Source organism: Fukomys damarensis, unplaced genomic scaffold, assembly GCF_012274545.1.
Source record: "Fukomys damarensis isolate Sample0158 unplaced genomic scaffold, DMR_v1.0_HiC HiC_scaffold_5, whole genome shotgun sequence".
Classification (NCBI taxonomy): Eukaryota; Metazoa; Chordata; class Mammalia; order Rodentia; family Bathyergidae; genus Fukomys; species Fukomys damarensis.
Window position 1 is genome coordinate 80209160 of NW_022900917.1, and position 19034 is coordinate 80228193.

Consider the following 19034-nt stretch of genomic DNA (forward strand, 5'->3'; position numbering starts at 1 on the left):
CCCAAAAATACTTCTACCTAAAATTGAGTCATAAAATGTGCATATAGGTGCATGAAAAATTTATATAAAATATATGAAACAGCATGCAGCATGTCATGCCAACATACAGTGTAACACACTGAGTAACATTTGTTGCAAACTTACAGTAAGTCAGCTTTTTATCCTTCATCCTTTGAGAGACAGAAAGGGACAGTGGGACAAGTCTGTGCTTCCAGTGAGATACAGCTGAGTCAAATGCACATGAAACATTTATGAGCCCTGCAGCTTTTGTGCTATGGAGCAAGTTTCTTTGGTTTCCACAAAAGCAAAAGGTTAAAGAGATGCTTGGAACCTTTTACCTTTACTTTAGTTTCCATTCAGACTAAATAAATGGCAAGAACGGAAAGAGGGAGGCTACCTGTCAGTGGCTTGTGTAAATACCTACAAGTAGACTGCAGGTTATTTGGGATCGTGCATCTTTGTTGAGCATTAATAAAGTCTTGCCAAAGTCCCTGTGCTGTTTGACACTCCTACAAGCCTTGCAAATAAAGACAAAGACACTGAATTTTTTGTTTTTGTTTTTTTATTAGTCGTGTTTGCAGTAGATAATGATCACATTCCTTGCAGGGAGTTTCTACAGGAACATGATACATTCTGATTTTTTTTTTATCCCCTTGCCCTCTTTCCTCTCTTGTCCTTCTGTATCTTGATTCCTTTCCCATTTGAGAAAGATCTATCCTCTTACATCTTATTATCCATCTTTTATCTCGCTTTTTATTCATATTTTAGACTTTTAATATAAGATAAATCATATGATCTTAAGCTTGTGGGTCCAATTTATTTCACTTAACATGGTGGTCTCAAGGAGCACCTATTTTCCTTTAAATGACTCAAGTTTATCATTCTTTATGACAGAGTAGTACTCCATTGTGTGAGAATACCACATTTTCTTTATCCATTCATCTGTTGATGGGCCTATAGGCAGCTAAACTTGTTAGACTCACCAAACAATGCTAGAAATTGCTTATAGTTAAATATATATATGCTATGAAATTCCAAAATGAACAAGTGAATGCGTACATGGATTTCAGAATAGAAGCTGCATTTAGGGAAGAGCATGGAATGACAAAGAATGATCTAAGGCCTTAGGTAATTCAAGTGTGATGACTATTTTTAAAAGATAAATGAAGCAAATGTGGTGAAACACTCTCTCTTATTAAACATAGTCGTTGCCTCTGTGTGATATGTTTTGTATACATTTCTATCTTTTTTCATAATAGTAATTTTTAAAACCCAACACATATATATTTCATTGAGAAGTACTTATTTACCAAAAATGTAGGGGAATGCTAATTATGTACTTTTTAATCTGTTGCTCCTAATAATTTAAATGGGATTTTTAAAAGATACACTTACCTCCTAGAGTCAGTGAGGACAGGAGCCAGTAGGGCTTAGCTAGTTTCTCTTCTCCAGGATTTCACACATTTGTAATCACACTGTCAGCCAGGATCCTGTAAGAATCTGGCCCGGAAAATATCTGCGGCAAGTTCATACAGTTCTTTGCAGGTTTATGGACTGAGAGCTTGGTAATTATGCTTAATGGTCAATTTGATTTGCTTGGGAGCAGCCTAACAGATGAGTAAAGCATAGTTCCAGGCGTCTGGATGGGTCATGGAGGTATGGCTTTCAGGTCCATATCTGCTGTCTTTCCCCATCCTCTCTCTGGCATTGTTCCACCGCTATGCTTTCCAGCCACAATAAACTCAGCACCTTTGTTCCTCTACACCCTTCACCATGATGTCCCTACCTTGGAGCCAGCCAACCATGGACTGAACAATCTGAAACTGTGAGCCAAATATACCTGTCCTCCTTTAAATTGTCAGTGTCAAGTAGTTTATGACAATGATGGGAAAACTGACTAATACAGAGTATCTTGGTGTCCCACTGTTCACGAGGTGAAAGTGACCCTCAGATCCGTGCCATATAACTCTCTTCATAGTCTGGCATCAACATAGTAATTTGTTCTTCAGTCAGCAAGAGGAAGCCAATCTCCTACAAGAGAATCAGACACAACAACTCTCTGTAGTGTAATCACAGGCATGTAATAATGTACAGCCAAGTCATTTTGCTCAATTCTTTTAGATAGGAGCAAGTCACAGGTCCTGTCCCTCACAGGGACCAAAAGACATAGGTCTCAGGACACAGCAACAGTCTGTCTGACACACTCCTCATCTTAATGTCTTCCTTTAGGCTACTTTGCCCTCTGTGACCTGACTTGTATGTTTTAAACTTCTACATTTTCTATTTGTGTGATAGCCTCTGATGTCTAATCTCCAGCTCTTACTTATCACCTATCCAAGCTCATCTCTCTTCTACATGCAGAGAAATCCCTCCTAGCCTCGTGGGCCACCATCCCTTCTGTGCTGCGTGAATACCTGATGGAATTGCCTTTCATCAGCAGGGGCTCCTGCCCTACCTCTCTTTGCAGGTGATATTTTTTGCTGTGTATTTTCTCTAACATATAACATGCCCACTTTTGAGATATTCAAAATCCATTTCTCAAATGAGAAACTGGAGACTCATATCAGGGAACTGCCTTTCCCATAAGTGTATACATGAACAACAGCGGGCATGGACTTGAATCTAAAGTCCTCTATTTTTTCTATTGGTGACCTTTTTGATATGTGACTGCCCATGTGTCCAAGGCTTCAAGCTGTTTGTGAAGTAGCCTTCATTCTCCCTTAGGCTTGCAGCTGATTCAATGCCAGTATTGAATGCCTTATTCTTCCTTCCCCAGTATTTTACATTTATAGTTTAAATCCTCTGCTTACCTATGCTTCATCTCCCTTTTTCTCTCTCCCAGATTCTACTTCCAGAACATGCTATAAACTAACAGTGCGTGGACTACTGTGACATGCTCCAGATACTTGGGGAATGGGTATGGCTCTTTCTTGTGTATTTTTCAGGAATTATGCAGCAAGTGTAATTAGAACCTCCTTCATCCAGAGTTGAATATTCTGATATCCATGTTTTTATATGGTCACAAGAGATTTTAGAACTTCAACTGTCAAATAGAAAAAGATCTTGATTTGATCAACCTACAACTATTTCATGCTATACAATAATAGACCAGAGGAGGGCTGTTCCATTTTGTCCATTGTTGTTGAGATGCACTTTCTGGGACACACCACTGCCCAAGTCATCTGGGTGTCCTGAGTACCACGGTTTCTGCTAAGTGCTTCCCAAGACACAGCATTCTGACAAAGTAACTCAGACATGGAGATATTCTTGCCTTAGCGGTACATACACCACAAAAAGCCTTTGTATTATCAACATTTTCTATGCAACAAACGATTCCCCAACTCAGGGCTTAAAACCACTAAAAGTGTGGATTGGGAAACTGAACTCAACTGAGTAATTCTCCTGTAAGTCTGAGGTAGGTTCACTCAAACATCTGCAAACTGCTGTGGATCAGCTGCAAAGCTCTGTTTCTAGGAGTTAGAGTATAAGATGTGATTACAGGGGTATTCGGTTTATAGGAGCCACTGGGCCATTTGTCCCTAACCCCATAACAAGCTACACTGAGCTTGTTCACACGACAGTAGGATTTCAAGAGCAATAACAAATCAAGTCCAAAAATTCAAGCATTTTTAAGGTTCTGCCGCTTCACATTTGATGCTGTACTTTTAGCCAACATGAGGCACATGTCCAAGCTACGGCTTAATGCAGAGGAGCACTTCCAAAGGGAAGGGTTACCTGGTGGTGTGTGTACAGAAGGACCAACATGCAATTAAGCCACCAAAACCCTCTTATTGAGTTTAACAATCTTTTAAGGCCAGGAAGCATGCCTGGACTGTACCTTTCTTCAAGTGTCACTTGTTTCAGAGGACTGATGGCCTTTCCCTGCCCAGTACTATGACAAGGTCCCAGTTTACTTTGTTTCCACAGATAATTATGCCCCTTCTCCAGTGATCAGCTTTACATATTTTTTCTTCTGCAACAAAGGGCATTTACACCATTTGCATTTCTGTGACTAAAAGAGAACATTCAAGTGATTCTTACAGAACAATGAAGATTTGATTCGAGGTTATTTTTTTCTGTCGCTGAGTAGTCTCTGATGACTGTTCTTGCTGAAAAAGTCAAACAATAAAAACTCTCACCATACTCATTCTCCACTATACAAGGCAAAAGTCATCACAGTGCATAACCAGCTAAAAGTAATTAAAGCAACATTTCTAAAGAAATAACATAATTTTTAAATCACTTTATATAAAGGGAAAACCAATTATTAAACCCCGAGAAGACTTAACCCTGAGTTAGTTTTTTTGTCTCTATTTCTCCACATTCATCAGAGCATTTTCCCCCATAGTGGGGAAATAGTCCCCAGGAAATTCTGCCTAAAACACAATTTCTGCACTAGCAACAAAATTGCTATAAGTTTTTATAGTATAAAAAAACATCACTTTGGAGTTATCTTTTCTTTTGGACGGGAACTGTTCACATCATTACCCTACAAGGTCAATAAGTTAATGGGAAATATCACACAGAATTTGATGCCTTAAATATCAAATTAAAAACGGAGCTTATAACCTTGGTAAATAATCCTGGAACACACATGTTGAACATTGTTCCATTTGGACATTTTAAGAGTTTGGTGCAACCTCTTGGCCTTATTTTCCCAGTTTGGGGTATATTTTTTCCATCAAGTATAACGTTCCCACAGGAAAGTCTAAGTACAATGAAATGGAATGATAGGCGAAGCATTTGGTATAGAACATAAGATTTTGTTACTAATCGATTAGTGATATTTGCTTTTTTATTAACTAGTACTTATGCTGAAAGGAATGCTTTCAAATAATGTTCATAGGCCATTTTTTGTTGTTGTTCTCCTGGAGACTAAACCTGGCACCTTCACACTGAGCAATAACCCTAGTCTCCCCACTCTACTCGCCTTTTATTTTTCCTGAGATAAGGTCTCCCTAAGTTGCCAAGATACCCTCCTGCTTTAGCCTCCAAGAGTGCTGAGATTCATATGCCAATTTAAAACAAGTAATTCTTATATGCTGAGTAAGTTATTATAAGACTGGTGAGTTCAGGACAAACAGGCTGGCATGGTTATGGGGAGAAAGGAACACTTCTCCATTGCTGGTGGGAGTGCAGACTGGTGTGACCACTATGAAAGCCAATATGGAGATATTGTAAACAACTAGTATTTGAAGTCCCATTTGACCCAGCTATTCCCCTGCTGGGTATCTTTCCAAAAGAATTAAAAGAATCATACCACAGTGATCCTCACCCATGTTTATACAGGCACAGTTTGTAATAGCTAAAACTTGGAAACAGCAAAATTGCCCATGAAGTGGGGACTGGATGAAGACGTGCTTTTTTTTTTTTTAATAAATTGAGTACTACTCAGCCATAAGGAATAAGAAACTAGGGACATTTATAGCTAAGTGGATGCACATTGGGAAATACTCAAGTCAAACTAATAGGACAGACATATGTAAATACCACATAGTTTCTCTGGTGTGATAAACTAAAACTCACCCATGTTTATACAAGCACAGTTTGTAATAGCTAAAACTTGGAAACGGCAAAATTGCCCATGAAGTGGGGACTGGATGAAGACATGCTTTTTTTTTTTTTTAATAAATTGAGTACTACTCAGCCATAAGGAATAAGAAACTAGAGACATTTATAGCTAAGTGGATGCACATTGGGAAATACTCTTAAGTCAAACTAATAGGACAGACATATGTAAATACCACATAGTTTCTCTGGTGTGATAAACTAAAAGTATAACTAAGGATCAAAATGTATAATTGATATTTTGTAATAGGAAGAAATGGTCTAAAGGTATTGGGCAAATGGGAAGGGTAGGGGAAAGGTATAAAGAAAGGAGAAAATAAGAGAAAAGGAAAAAATGGAAACAAAGTCCTTGTAAATAGGGTGGAGGGGGTGAAGTGAAGGCAGGGGAATGGGAAAAAAGTAAGATCCGTCATGTAAAGGTACAAGATCCCAATGATAATGTAACTGTACTGTATACCTAAAAGTACCAATAAAAATATAAAAAAGAATCAATGGCAAATTTAACTATTTTTGACAAAGAGAGCTGATCTTAAGTAAAAAACATTAATTCTCTACAACAAAAATAATAGCTATTTTAGTCTCGTGAAGCAAATTCCTATAAAACTTAAAAGTTAAAACCCAGTAGGTATGAAGATAATTTTAAAACCAAATCTTCGAATATAAAAGAAAGTTTTCTGTCCTATTTAGAAAGTGGATAAAAATTAGTTTTTAAGCCTATTAAGATACAGACTAACATTCTCACTTCACTATTTCTATGCACACTTCTCTTATCTTTCTAAGCAAAGACAATAGCTAAGCACTTCATATTTTAATCCTTTCAGAATTCCAAAAAAAAAAAAACTGTGACTTCTAGTATCAATTACAAGGCTGTATGAAAGCACTTTGTCTCACATATTTATGGCCATGTTGGTAATAAGGGAGGCTCAGTAGAGGAAGCAGTTATTTATTTAAGTTTTGGTAAGGAAAATAAGTCAGCTGATGGGGGAGAGGGTCCTAGGCAGCTAGAGAAAGGCATGCCAATATCTCCTGCCGGAATGGATCTTGTCAAGGGTGAGAAACTCCAAGAGGATTAGAGCACCTCTAGAGTATGTTTAAGGACTGCCTGGATTACAAATGGCCCTAAATATACCAAGTCAAGCTCCTCCTCCTTTAGAACTGAGGACACCAGGATAAGTGCATCTAAAGTATTTATCAGGATTTACATGGACATCCCACTGCCAGCTGTCACACTGCCCAGCCCCCCGCCACACACACAGTGATGCATAGATCTCTCCAGTCATTGTCCTTCACCTGCAACTACCATGGGTTCCAGGAAAAGTGGAGCCATACAGACCACCCCAGGATGAGATCATCTTCCCATGGAAGGAGCAACTATCCCATGAGGGGAACTGGGGCAGCACAATCCTTTCATAGGACCCACATTTCCCCTCAAACCATAAGGAACACTCCTGAGGTAAGGAAACCAGAACTGGGATAATGGTGCACAGGACTCTGCTCTACCTGAGTGACTCCTTAGAACAGGCCAGTCTGAATTTCCCCTCAGAATGAGCTCCATTTAGTTACGCAAACTGAAATCTTCTGTTATTCTCCCTTACTTTCTAGTTCTGCCCAATGAATTTGCTTACATCTCATACTGGCACAACTTGAAATCTTTTTCTATGACCTGATTCAAGAAGCTACTCTGTGGGCTGAGTTAAGGTTCCCATCTCCTCCTTGCTGGACCTCCTTGGACCCTGTCTAGTGACAGTAAGAGTTTTGTTCTTGATCTCAAAAGCAATGGGATGGTATTTTGTATGTTTGATCCATTTTTGTTTTGTTGTAGTGCCAGAATTTGAACCCAGAGCATTCATACTGTGTAGCAAATGTAGGCTTCTTTTTTTTTTTTTTTTTGAGGCAGAATCTCACTAAATTGTCCACGTTGAACTTGAACTTGTGATCCTCCTGCCTTAGCTTCTCAGAGTGCTGGGATTACAGACTTGGACTACTACTCCCAGGTAGCACTGAGGGTTTAACTTTGACTTGGAAGAGATAACATAATTAAGTTTGCTTTTGGAAACAACAGCTGGGTTCTCAGGGAGTAGAGGTTAGCAAAGGTCAAAACTAACTGTGGTTGCACCAGCTAGGGAGCAGCCCCAAGAGCCAACAAGAGAATACCTCTGGTGAACAGAGTGGTGAAGATGAAAGCATACGCTAACTTGAGTATGCCACTCTGAGCATGAACATGAAGACAAGCAAGACAAGGAAAAGCAATTAGTTGTCATAATAAGACTAGATGGGAGGTTACCAACTGCTGAGTCAAAGGATGAAGGCAGCAAGATGATGGGTTTGGGGATTGAAAAAAAATTTTCACAAGAAAATGCATACCTTTGTATTCTCCTGAAGAAAAAAAATCACTCTTGTGAATATTTGAGGGGTAATCCTCCCTGGCAACCATCTGCCAGAGTTGATAGGTGGTTGATGTTTAGACTGGAAATATTTCTGCCTCCCTCCCAAGGTCATCCTCTCTTGATTCTATTACCCCACTTTCTGCATTTCTTCACCTGGGTATCTTGTTTATTTACAGGCTCTTCTCCACCAAAATATTACTGCCAAATAGTTGGGACATGAGTCGCATGCCCATAAATAATGAGCATAATGTCAAAGATGTATTTAACCCATGAAAGAGGGAACTGACAAGACAGTCTGGCTCATAGGAGAAATCAGGAGAAGAATAATATCTGACATTATTATTTCCTCTGTGTTTCTGTGTGTGCTCTTGTGGTCACATACACAAATTTCTTTTATATGAAGGAAACTGTTGGGGATGAAATTAGCTACTGTGCAAGAGGTCAATTAAGCTTTATGGACGACTGTCTTTGCTAAAAAGGAACCATTTGCATTTCTCCTAAGCAGAAGCCTGCAAATCAACCTGCATTTTCTGAATCTGGGCCCCAATCAATAGTGAATAGTAAGCCAAAGAAAACATCCTGTAAAAAACTAAATATTCTTTGGGTGTTCCCATTAAGCAGTGTTCCGATAGGACATTGAAAGGACATGCAGGCATTCTTTGCTTATTTATAAGTATGGGAAAATTGTTTTCTGAGCATAGTTCTCATTTGGATGAGCTTGGATTGACAGTTTTATTATGCTAAGGCTTCTTTTGAAATCTATCTAGATTCAGGAAACTGCTAGCTCTAAAGGTGCATTATGCTGCCATTCGTTTCCTTAATTTTCTAAGAAAATACAAGCACATTTAGAATACATGGCAAAAAAACTCAACCATTGACATTATTTCTAATCAAGCTCCAGCCTATTACTCCCTTTGTCCACTTGCAAATAATGCTTTTTAATTAAGCTACTTCACTCTGTAAATAGAAACTGAGACATTGGTCTTGGCTAAAATTACACAATTTTTACCAGCCCCTCTATTTCTGTAAAGAATGACTGGTTCAATCTCTGCTTGGTTGTTTGTTGTCCAATTTTCCTCTGCGAGCAACAGTAAGCCATAGTTATGTGTAAACACAATGAGTAAAGTGGAAAATTGACACAATTACCCAGGAAATTTGCACTAAAAGGAAAACAATAATTTAGTGGAAAATAATGCATGTTTCAGCAGACATAATACAAATGGGATATCATTATCCGTCACACCCATCTTCCTTTTGACTTACTTCATAGACTCCCTAATGAGTTCTCAAGTAAGAGCTTTTACTGTGTGTAACACTAGTCTCAGTTCAATGTCTGTTTGCCTGGAATGGATTCTAATGAAATCATTATCATATTTTCTTGGAGTAGAAGAGCATGGTTCATGTTGGACAGACACAGCTCTAAACCAGTCCCACCTTTACAAGCTATAGCAGGAGGGCCTAACTGCGAACCTCCAGTCTACCCTCCGTCAAGTACAGATAAGCATGCCAGCATTGCAGCAAATTGTGAGAGATAAATATGCTCATTTGTGTATGACATAATTTTTAGTATTCAGAGTGTTCTTTGCAAATTCATCTGCATATCTCTTCCTCCAAAATGTTGTATGCTAGAGGGTGAGGCTCAAAAGTAGAAGGAAATAGAGGAAGGTTATAGGGAGAGACATCACTCAAATTTTCCTGGTATTAAAAAGCCATTTGGATACTGATTAAAAATGTGAATGTACCTTATCCCATGCTGATCTGAATCCTCATTCTGCAGTGAGTCGGTCTTGGGTGTAGTGAGTCCTCCTTCATGGACAAGAAGATCTTGTCTCTAAGTCAAACAGACTTCTGTTATCTCAGAGTGGTAAGTAGCCCCAAAAATTGACATTTCAAAAAGGTTTCTTTTATTGGTAGAACTCTTTCTTTGAAAATAAAACTCTAAATTGGAAATTGAAATGAGGTAAACAGACAAGACTCTCTGGTTGGTGAGGAGCAATCCCGTTTGGAGTATATAATGCTCTCACCCAATAATATCTGCATGAAGAATTCCTGGGGCCTATATGGAAAAAGTTATGGTACAAATGTAATTAAGTGTAGGGTCTTGAGATGCAGAAGTTACTTCAAATTTTCTGGGCCCCATGTAATCCCAAGAGTGGGGTCGTAAAACAGGATGAATCAAAGCAGAGGCTTTGAAGAAAGCAGAAGTCAGACCGATGTGGATCACAAGCTAAAATTGAAAAGGCAAGAAACAGTTTCTAAGACAACAGAACACAGCCCTGCTGCCCCATTATACAGCTCTGCTTTCCACCACTTAAGAAAATGAATTTCTGTTATTTTTAAGACACTAAATATATGTTAATATATTAATACAATAGAAAATAAATGTCCTCTCACATTTGTCTTAACACAATTAGAAATTATTAAGACGGAAGGGAGTTGTTTTATTAGATAGCTCCAAAAAAGATCCCCTGAGCTCAAGACTGGTTAAATTGGTGTGGGAGGACCGGTGGGGTCACAGTGAGTCATGCCAGTGAGCACTGACAACTCATCCAAGTCTACATTCTCAGCCAGTATCTCAGACATTGTCAGCAAGCAAAACTAATGATACAAGAGCTGCTGCCTCCTCGGGGAAACTGTGCTTGGCTGCAGTCTGTGACTTATACAGCACTGGAGGGTCATGTGGTTTATAGTGCTCAACAACAGCTGTGGAAGGTGGGCAGTATTCAACGTGAGTGACCTTGCTGGGGATACAGTTTCACACTGAACTGCGCCACTGGTGGAATCAAACCAATGGTTTATAAACAATTTTTGGTACAGGGGCTGGGAAGTAAGAAAGACTCAAAATGAGGTAGTTACTGTAGTACTAAGGGAGGCTAATCCTGCAAGGATATTGTGAGTCAAAGGAGATCATACGTAAGGCATCTAATATATAGTGACAAATATGTGCTGGGGATTAGACTCTAAACCTGAGTGGCTGTAAGGCTACTAGAGGAGATGAATTTAGCTGGTAGGAAGGAAGTCTGTTCTTCATGAGTCAGAGCACCTTACTAGAAGACCCTGAGGAAAACTAGAGCACACATTGGTGAGTTTAGTGGGTTATTTGTCCTATACTAAAGGTGATATGTACTTAAGAGGATTTGGAAATCACATCTAAGCAGGAAGAAGAAAAACATTTTTCACCTAACAACCAGAAACATACTCTGTTAATGTTGCCATATCTTTTGCTTTAGACTTTGTTTATCCTCTTTATGGATTTTAACAAGAAACTTTATAAAGAAACAATTTTAGCCCAGAGTGATAATGTGATATGGAAGAGCTGGCATCTGAGATTTTGCTCACTTTATGAGATAAAGATTTTCTCCAGGTTTGCTCAGATTTGTGAATGCAATTTTTATTGCCTACAAAACATCTCGAGTATCTACTCCTTGTTTTATTTAATCACCATTAAATTATTTCCACATTTCATTGCTCTCTGTAATGATAGGGTAAACATCATTGTGGTGAGGTTTTTTTCTTTTTTCTTTTTTATGCAAATTCATTGCTGTTGATCAGTATTTTATGGTTTGCAATTGGGGTCATTTTACTCCATCCTGTGAGAAGTGTTTATTGAGTGTCCACTAGGTGCCAGGCTCCGAGGAAGAGCAAACAATTAATGGAGAGGGTCCCTGGTCTCCTGGATCTTAATAGATTCTACAGAGATTAAAAAGAAGTCAAATCAGGCATGACACTCTCCAGTGTTGGAGGCACTCACAACCAGTGTCATTTGGAGTATGAGGAGCTTGGATTCCAATGACATACCATGTGGCTGGTGGTGGTAGAACTGATCATTCTGGGCATAATCCAAATGTACCACATTAATTCCTACCCACCTCTGCTGACCTACACTAGGAGAACTGATATTGCCTTTACTGCAGCAGCACCACCACTTCCTTGGGTGTCCTGTGTGACTAGCTGTCAGCTTGCGGGCCTGTAAGTCCTTGAAGAACTAATAGTTGGTCCCAACACCTCCATATTTGCACCGCGGCGTGTAAGAATGGTTTGCTGAAAAGGTCAGTGATTCTGTCTTTTCTCCTTCCTCGTGTCTGTTGCAATAGGTGTCCTCTCTATGCCACTATCAGCATATTTTTTGGTCCATGAGTATGTCACCATGTCACTATCCATGGTCCAAGCTCTCCCAGGAGCTCGCTATCACCACAGATGGTGCTCTGGGAAACTGATGCTCAGCCATGAGCATAACCCTCTGTAAACCTCCAGAGTGCCTCCAAAATTGCATCTGGGTGCCCGCTGGGTAAGCAGAGAATGGCCTGAAAGGTGAAGTGGGGGTGAGGAGCATCAGAGACCACAGAGAGGAGAAGTAGATTTGATGAGAACAATGGGACATTTTCTTTCTGGGCACGAAAAGGGGTTTTATCTGTGGCTAATGAAAACGGCCTGTTTCCAATTTGACTAATGCCTTCCATTAGAGTTTTGGCATGGCCCAGCAGAGAGGCATGAGTAAGGCTCTGTTGTCATTTCTTAAAAGCCACAAACTGCATTATCATTCAGAACTTTTCTTTGATCCCCCCCAGAATTCTAAGGCACAAGATTTATTGCAGCAGACCCGAAAAAGCCTATCTCTCCATTTTCAGGTGAGCTGTCCACCTTGGGCCAGATGCTTCACCTCACTGGGCTTTGATTTATTCTTCAGTAACGCAGGGTGGTAACATTTGCTCAGCGTACTTCCCAAGTTCACTGTAAGGATCAGATTTTGAAATTTCCTATCTCTCCATTTTCAGGTGAGCTGTACACCTTGGGCCAGATGCTTCACCTCACTGGGCTTTGATTTATTCTTCAGTAACACAGGGTGGTAACATTTGCTCAGCGTACTTCCCAAGTTCACTGTAAGGATCAGATTTTGAAATTGAAAACAACAATGATGGCCACACTCTATGAAGCCCAAAATATGGGCCAGACCATGTAAGAGGCATTACTACATCCAGTATGTCAGTAGATCCTTACAGCAATCCTGCAAGATGTGGTAGGTAGAAAAATGCCCCCCTCAATGGCCACATCATAGTCCTTGGACCTATTAGTATATTATTATACCACATGGCAAAGGGGGAAAAGTTTGTGATCAGAATCAAAGCTGTTAAACAATTGACATTAAAGAACAGCAATCACCCATATAGGCTAGATGTCACCACAGGAAGAGAGAACTAGAGAAAGAGCTATTTCCCCAGAATCAAGGACACAGCTAGGAGAAGCAGAGACTTCACTCACTGCTGCTGACTTGGAAGATGCTAGAAGGGGCCATGACCAGGCAGGCAGCTTCCCAAAGCTGGAAAAGAATTTTTAAAGCAAGGGAATGAAGTTTCCTCTAGCGCTTTCTAGAAAGCATGCCTCCCTGCCCACACCTTAAGTTTAACCCAGGGAGATCCACGTGTAAGTTCTAACTTACAAAAATGTGAGATAATAACTGTGTGTTGCTGCCAGTCACTAAACTTGAGGTCATTTGTATGGCAGTCATGGAAAAAAAGCTACCTGTCATTTTTAGTTTTATTTCATTCTATTTAAAACAGATGCGGAGGCTGAGAACCAGGGAAACTGAGTATCTTATTCTAGGTCTATCAGCTGTAACTACACAACAATCCATGTTTAATGTATAGATTAGGACTGAGCCAAACCACTGTGAGCAATACATTATTTCTAGATATAAAATCTACGTGTGGCCAGGTGAGGCCAGGGTCCTCCCTTGACATAAGCAGAAATCAGGGCCCCTCCTAGCCTATGCTGGGACGTGAGTGGGCTGTTTCTTTCCCACCTACTGTAGAAGGGCTAGAACAGAATGGTGTGTACTTTCTGTGCTCCACAACAAACTACTATAAACATATAGGCTCAAAACTATGCCTGTTTATTATCTCAGGGCTCCAGCGGGGCAGGCAGTCAGTAGCTCAGATCCTATGAGTCTAGATTCCAGGATTAGGGTCTGCTTCCTTCTCTCCTGGAAGTACCCACTTCTGGATGCCATTGGGAAAGCTTGTCTCCTTCCAGCTGAAGAAGTCATGAAATCCACTTCTTCTGGGTCAACCAGAAGCCCCACCTCAAGTCTGCTTATCTTGGATGTGTTGTCTATTCTTTGCCCCTCCCTGTCTTTTCTTTTCCTTTAGTCTTCACCTTTTTCCCTCCTTCTGAAAACCATTTGCATATTGGTCCTTCCTACTTGTCCCACTTGAACAACCAGTTTTTCTCTCAGAGATTTAATTTTCTCTTATATCCTCTAGTTCATAAAAATTAAAGAGGTGGTGTGTTAAGTGCTCAATCATAGAAGTCTTTTATTCAGTGTTCTCTTCTTTCTTTCATCCTTCTTTTGTGAATTCTTTTGCTCTCCTTCTCCCTTTCTCCTCTATCCTGCTCTGTCCTCATGTTCCTTTAGTGTGGCTGGAGGAGAAAGGAAAGATTTGAAAATTATCCTCCAGCTTGGGCTTCTTTCTCTTTCATAAAATGTCCTGGAGTTCGTGTGCAATCCGCCTTCCATCCTAGGACCATGCTTGTGTCTTTTGTACCGATTACTATGAGACACTGCCTGGCTCATTTTCTTTTGCCCTTGGGGCAGAAACTCTGCTTGCCTCATCCATAGCTCTACTACACAGTACCTGGAATGGTGCCTGCACATGCAGCTGCTCCACAGATATTCAGAGCATTCATTTTTATTGAATGGATGAATAGACGTATGGATGCATCAGTAAATAGATGCATGAATTGAAGAGTTTTTTAATGAAACTAAAGCTCAAATTTTAGCAGCATCGAATGCTGCCAAAACTATACCAAGAGGCCACAGATTGAAATTCTGTTGGCTGCAGATGTTCCTACTCCCTGTCCATGTGCAGATTTCTGCTCCTAGAGTACCTTAAAGACAGCAATTGGCTTCTGGAAACATGACCAGACTCCACAAAACACAACCCAAGCTGCATGCTCTGAAAGTTTGTGATAAGGGGATCCCCAGATCTTCACTGTAGCAAACCCAGTGGGATGAAGCCCCAAGTAGCTCACCTGTGCCAGAACAAACTCCACAAATGGAGGGAAGACTGAGGGGCTCACAACCCTCCTGAGACACAGAGGCTCCTGGGCTACATGCTGCCCCAGGGTGTTTGTAGGCCTCCTGACTTGCTACAGGGCCAAATTAATCTGAGACAGAGTGCAGAGGGAGAGATTTTTCATTTTACAAGTTAATGAACAAATGGATTTCCTATTCATTATTCATCGGCTTTTCAAGTTTAGTGAATTGCTCAAGGACAAGCACTGCATTTGGGTATTTATAGAAGAAAATCAGTGCCAGCCAGATTCAGTATGCACCAAGTATTCAAGTATCAGTGTATTATATAGAATGAATTCCACCTGTTACTTCAGCTGGTTTTTTTAATCAATTTTAAATTTTTAATGAAGAAAAATGATAAATTTATTGTGAACATGCCCACCCTTCATTCTTCTTTGGTTTGATTCCTTTGTGAGAACAGAATGGGAAGACAAGAGCCTGCAATATCTTTGTGTCTATCTCCAACATGGGCTTTTCTTTTTATTGTTGTTGTTTCCACCAGAACTAATCTCTCCCTTGACATTCATCTACTTTCCCATTAATTTCTTCTGCCATTGGGAAATTAATGCCTTTCCTCCTCTTCTCTCCAGAAAGAAAATCATGGGTCTTGTGTTTCATAACAAAGAGTAAAAAAAAAAAAAAAAAAAAAAAGACAGTTTAAACTAAAACATTATAATAACTCAGAAAAAGAATAAAATTCCATTTCAATAATCTCCCGCTACCTATAGTCTACAAACTCAGAGATACTTTCAAAAGAAAAACATAAGATATCAATCTGATCCAACAGAGTCTCCTGTGATACAATTATTACATGGGCAATAGTAAATATTGCAGTCGTTCACTTGTTGTTTTAATGAGAAGTCTAAATATGGCAGAGACAAAATTATGGAACAGCTTTGCTTTCCCCAGTGAAGAGCTCCTTTCCCCATTGGAAGACATTTTCTTGAGCAGCTAAGTAAGGTTCAATATTTTCTGTTACTTTCAATTACCTACCTTGCCTAAATTGTGAAGTGTAATCACGAAATATTATAAATGTTTAAATAAAAATAAATTATTGCAGTAAAAGACACACTGTCATTAATGCTCCTCAAAATACTCCCTTCACATTGAGCATACTTATTTTATCAATCTTGCCACTTTCTAAAGCAGTTCTGAAAGTCTGCTTTTGTAATCATATTTTAGGGGCTGCTTTGGTGTCCTGAGTAAATTCAAAAGATTTACAGCAATTTCTGCCAAATGAAAACATAACTGTGTGTCTTATCCACCATACTTATCAGATCTGATACTGTGTGACTTCTGGCTCTTCCTCAGAATCAAAATGACCATGAGAAGTAAAACTTTTTGATGGACTCAGGATATTAAGGCAGCCTTCACCATACAACTAAAGACACTCGCAGAAGAGAATTTCCAGAACTGTTTCAGAAAATGGGAAGAACAATGAGATAATTGTGTTCAAAGTAAGGGGAGGATAATTTGAGGGGGATGGACAGCAATGTGCATTTTACCATACTAATTATTAAAAATTTAAACATTCACAATATTGTGCCCACACTCACATCAAGACTCACTCTGCACATTTTCATAACTCTATTCCCCATCTGACTCAGGATTGCCTACTTCCCCGCCCTGTACCTCCATTCCCACTGCAAACTAATCAGTGCTTAATGGGAAACATGATGATGAGGGGAGTAGAAGTGTGCCGTTCGTTCTCTCACCTCCTTCCCAGGCTTCAACCCTGATGTTGAGGAAGAGTAAAGAGGACACATCTCAATGAGCAACTGCTGTGGGGAGGCTGAGGCTGATGGGCTTCAAGATGGTGGACAATGGCTTCTCTAAGCTCCCTTCACATGGGACTTCTTCCTACCAGGACATCCTACCAGCACCTCAGGACCCCCACCCAGAGGCCACCCCTCAGAACACTGACAACTTTTTCTTGCAAGCACTTTCAGCTCCATGTGTGAAGGTTCTTGGTAAGGCAAAACCTCTAATCTCACTCTACCATAGACCTAGAATTCTGGGGACCCATACATATGCCAAGGCCCTTTTTATAACTCTTGAGAGTGGAAAATGATCAAGAAAGGAGTCCTGCCTCCCTTTTCTGGCTGAATGTGAAAGAAAATCTTCCTGAAGGATCTGTCGTCAGCCCTCTCAGCAAGTCCATAGGCAAGTGGTTTCCCACTGAGAAACAAAATAGTCTTTTGCTGTTGTGCAACCTCCCATATTAACCCTGGGTGTATGTATGGCTCTTTGGGGGCCCTCATCTTCTGCTTTGGGGGGAGGAAATTGCTCAAGGGCATTCATGCAGCTCTCCATCCCTTTCCATAGCCATGCCCTTTTGGCATAAAACTCAGCTAGCATCTCCGCTATCAAGAGGTGTCAAAAATTTCCTTACCCCTCAACAAGGTCTGATCTTGCAACTTGGTTTGCAAACATTCCTACTCACTCCTGGAATTCTCCTCAACACTTATAAATTGTTTTGGCCCATTTTGTGTTGCTTTAACAAAATGACTGAATCTTTAACAAATGGCTGAATCTGAGCACTTTATAAATGAAAAATGTTTATTTAGCTTATAGTTCTGGAGGCCTGAGAAAATAATACATGACACCAGATGTACGGACTTCAAATGAGAACCTCATACAGCATCATATGGCAGAATCTTGTAAAGAGAGAAGCCATTTGGCCAGACAGGAAGCAGGAAGCCAAGAAGGGGCCAGGATCTCTGCTTGCTTTTTAATAAAAACTTACTCTTGTGAATCTAATCCACTCCTGTGAAACCTAACCTACTCTGAGAGATCAGCATTTGACCCAATCACTTCTCATGAAGCCCCACCACTTGAAGGTTCTTTCAATGTTGTTAAAGTGAGGATCCAGATTCAACCCCCTGCACACTTAAACAATAAACTATATCCAAACTGGAGGATTGACAATTTGCAACTGCACTGCCCCTTGTGATTCATTGTAAAATTTTTGAAAGAGGAATCCTGCATACTTTTTATTTGCTATATATCTAGCTCTTAGTGTTCAGCCTTAAGTAACCCTAAATATTTAAACAAACAGAATGAAATATGGAGGAATTTCTGGAGGAAGGATGCTTAAAAATAGTGTTTTAGAACTTAAATATACATCAAATGCTGTTGATACAACATAAGATCTTATCATCATAAACCTTGCTGCTCCATCCACCAATTCCTCTTAAAAAGTTTGATGTATGTTAAATTCCAAGTAACTTTGTTTTCCCAAGAAAGCAGATTAAAGGATTAGAGTTACATTTAAATCCATATTGTGGAGAATCAAAATTCAACACAAGAATGTCGAATTCAAGGTTAACAGCAGGAGGAGAAAATCAACACCCTTCATATACTTGCATCACACTGGAGGAGAGTTTTGGACTTCCTCATGGTGTGGAATTTAGAATGCCAAGAGAATCCCACCTCAGAAGCTGAAGGATGCTCCATCTCATGTGTGCACTACATAAAGTTGAATGAGACACAATCCCCAGACTAGAGGAGTAGTATACGAACTGGCCATATTTGATCTTTGTGTATGCATTGAGCTTCTGTGGTCAAGCATCTCTGACACTGAGCTTCTCCAAATGTGGTGCACATCCCCCAAGAGGCACCATGGGCCATAGAAACATCAGTGAATCAGAAGCTGGTGGAAGGAACACTGACCCCAGGGCACTGTATCAGTAAGGTGTCCCCAGCCAGGACTCTCTTCACTCTGGGACTCAGTTTCACTGGGAATATCCACCACCACCCTACAGAATGGCTTGAGAGAGGTAGAGAACAGATTAGGGTGGTGAGATATTTTCCACTGCATTAAAGACATACACATGGAGTCAGGAAGTATAAAACTATTAGAAGAAAATACAAGTGAAATGCTTTTGGTCTGTGACAAAAAAATTATGGATATATCCCCAAACCATATGCAACAAAAGTACAAGTAGACAAATGAGACTACATCAAACAAAAGATTCTGTGTAGGAAAGGAAAAAATCAAGAGTGTA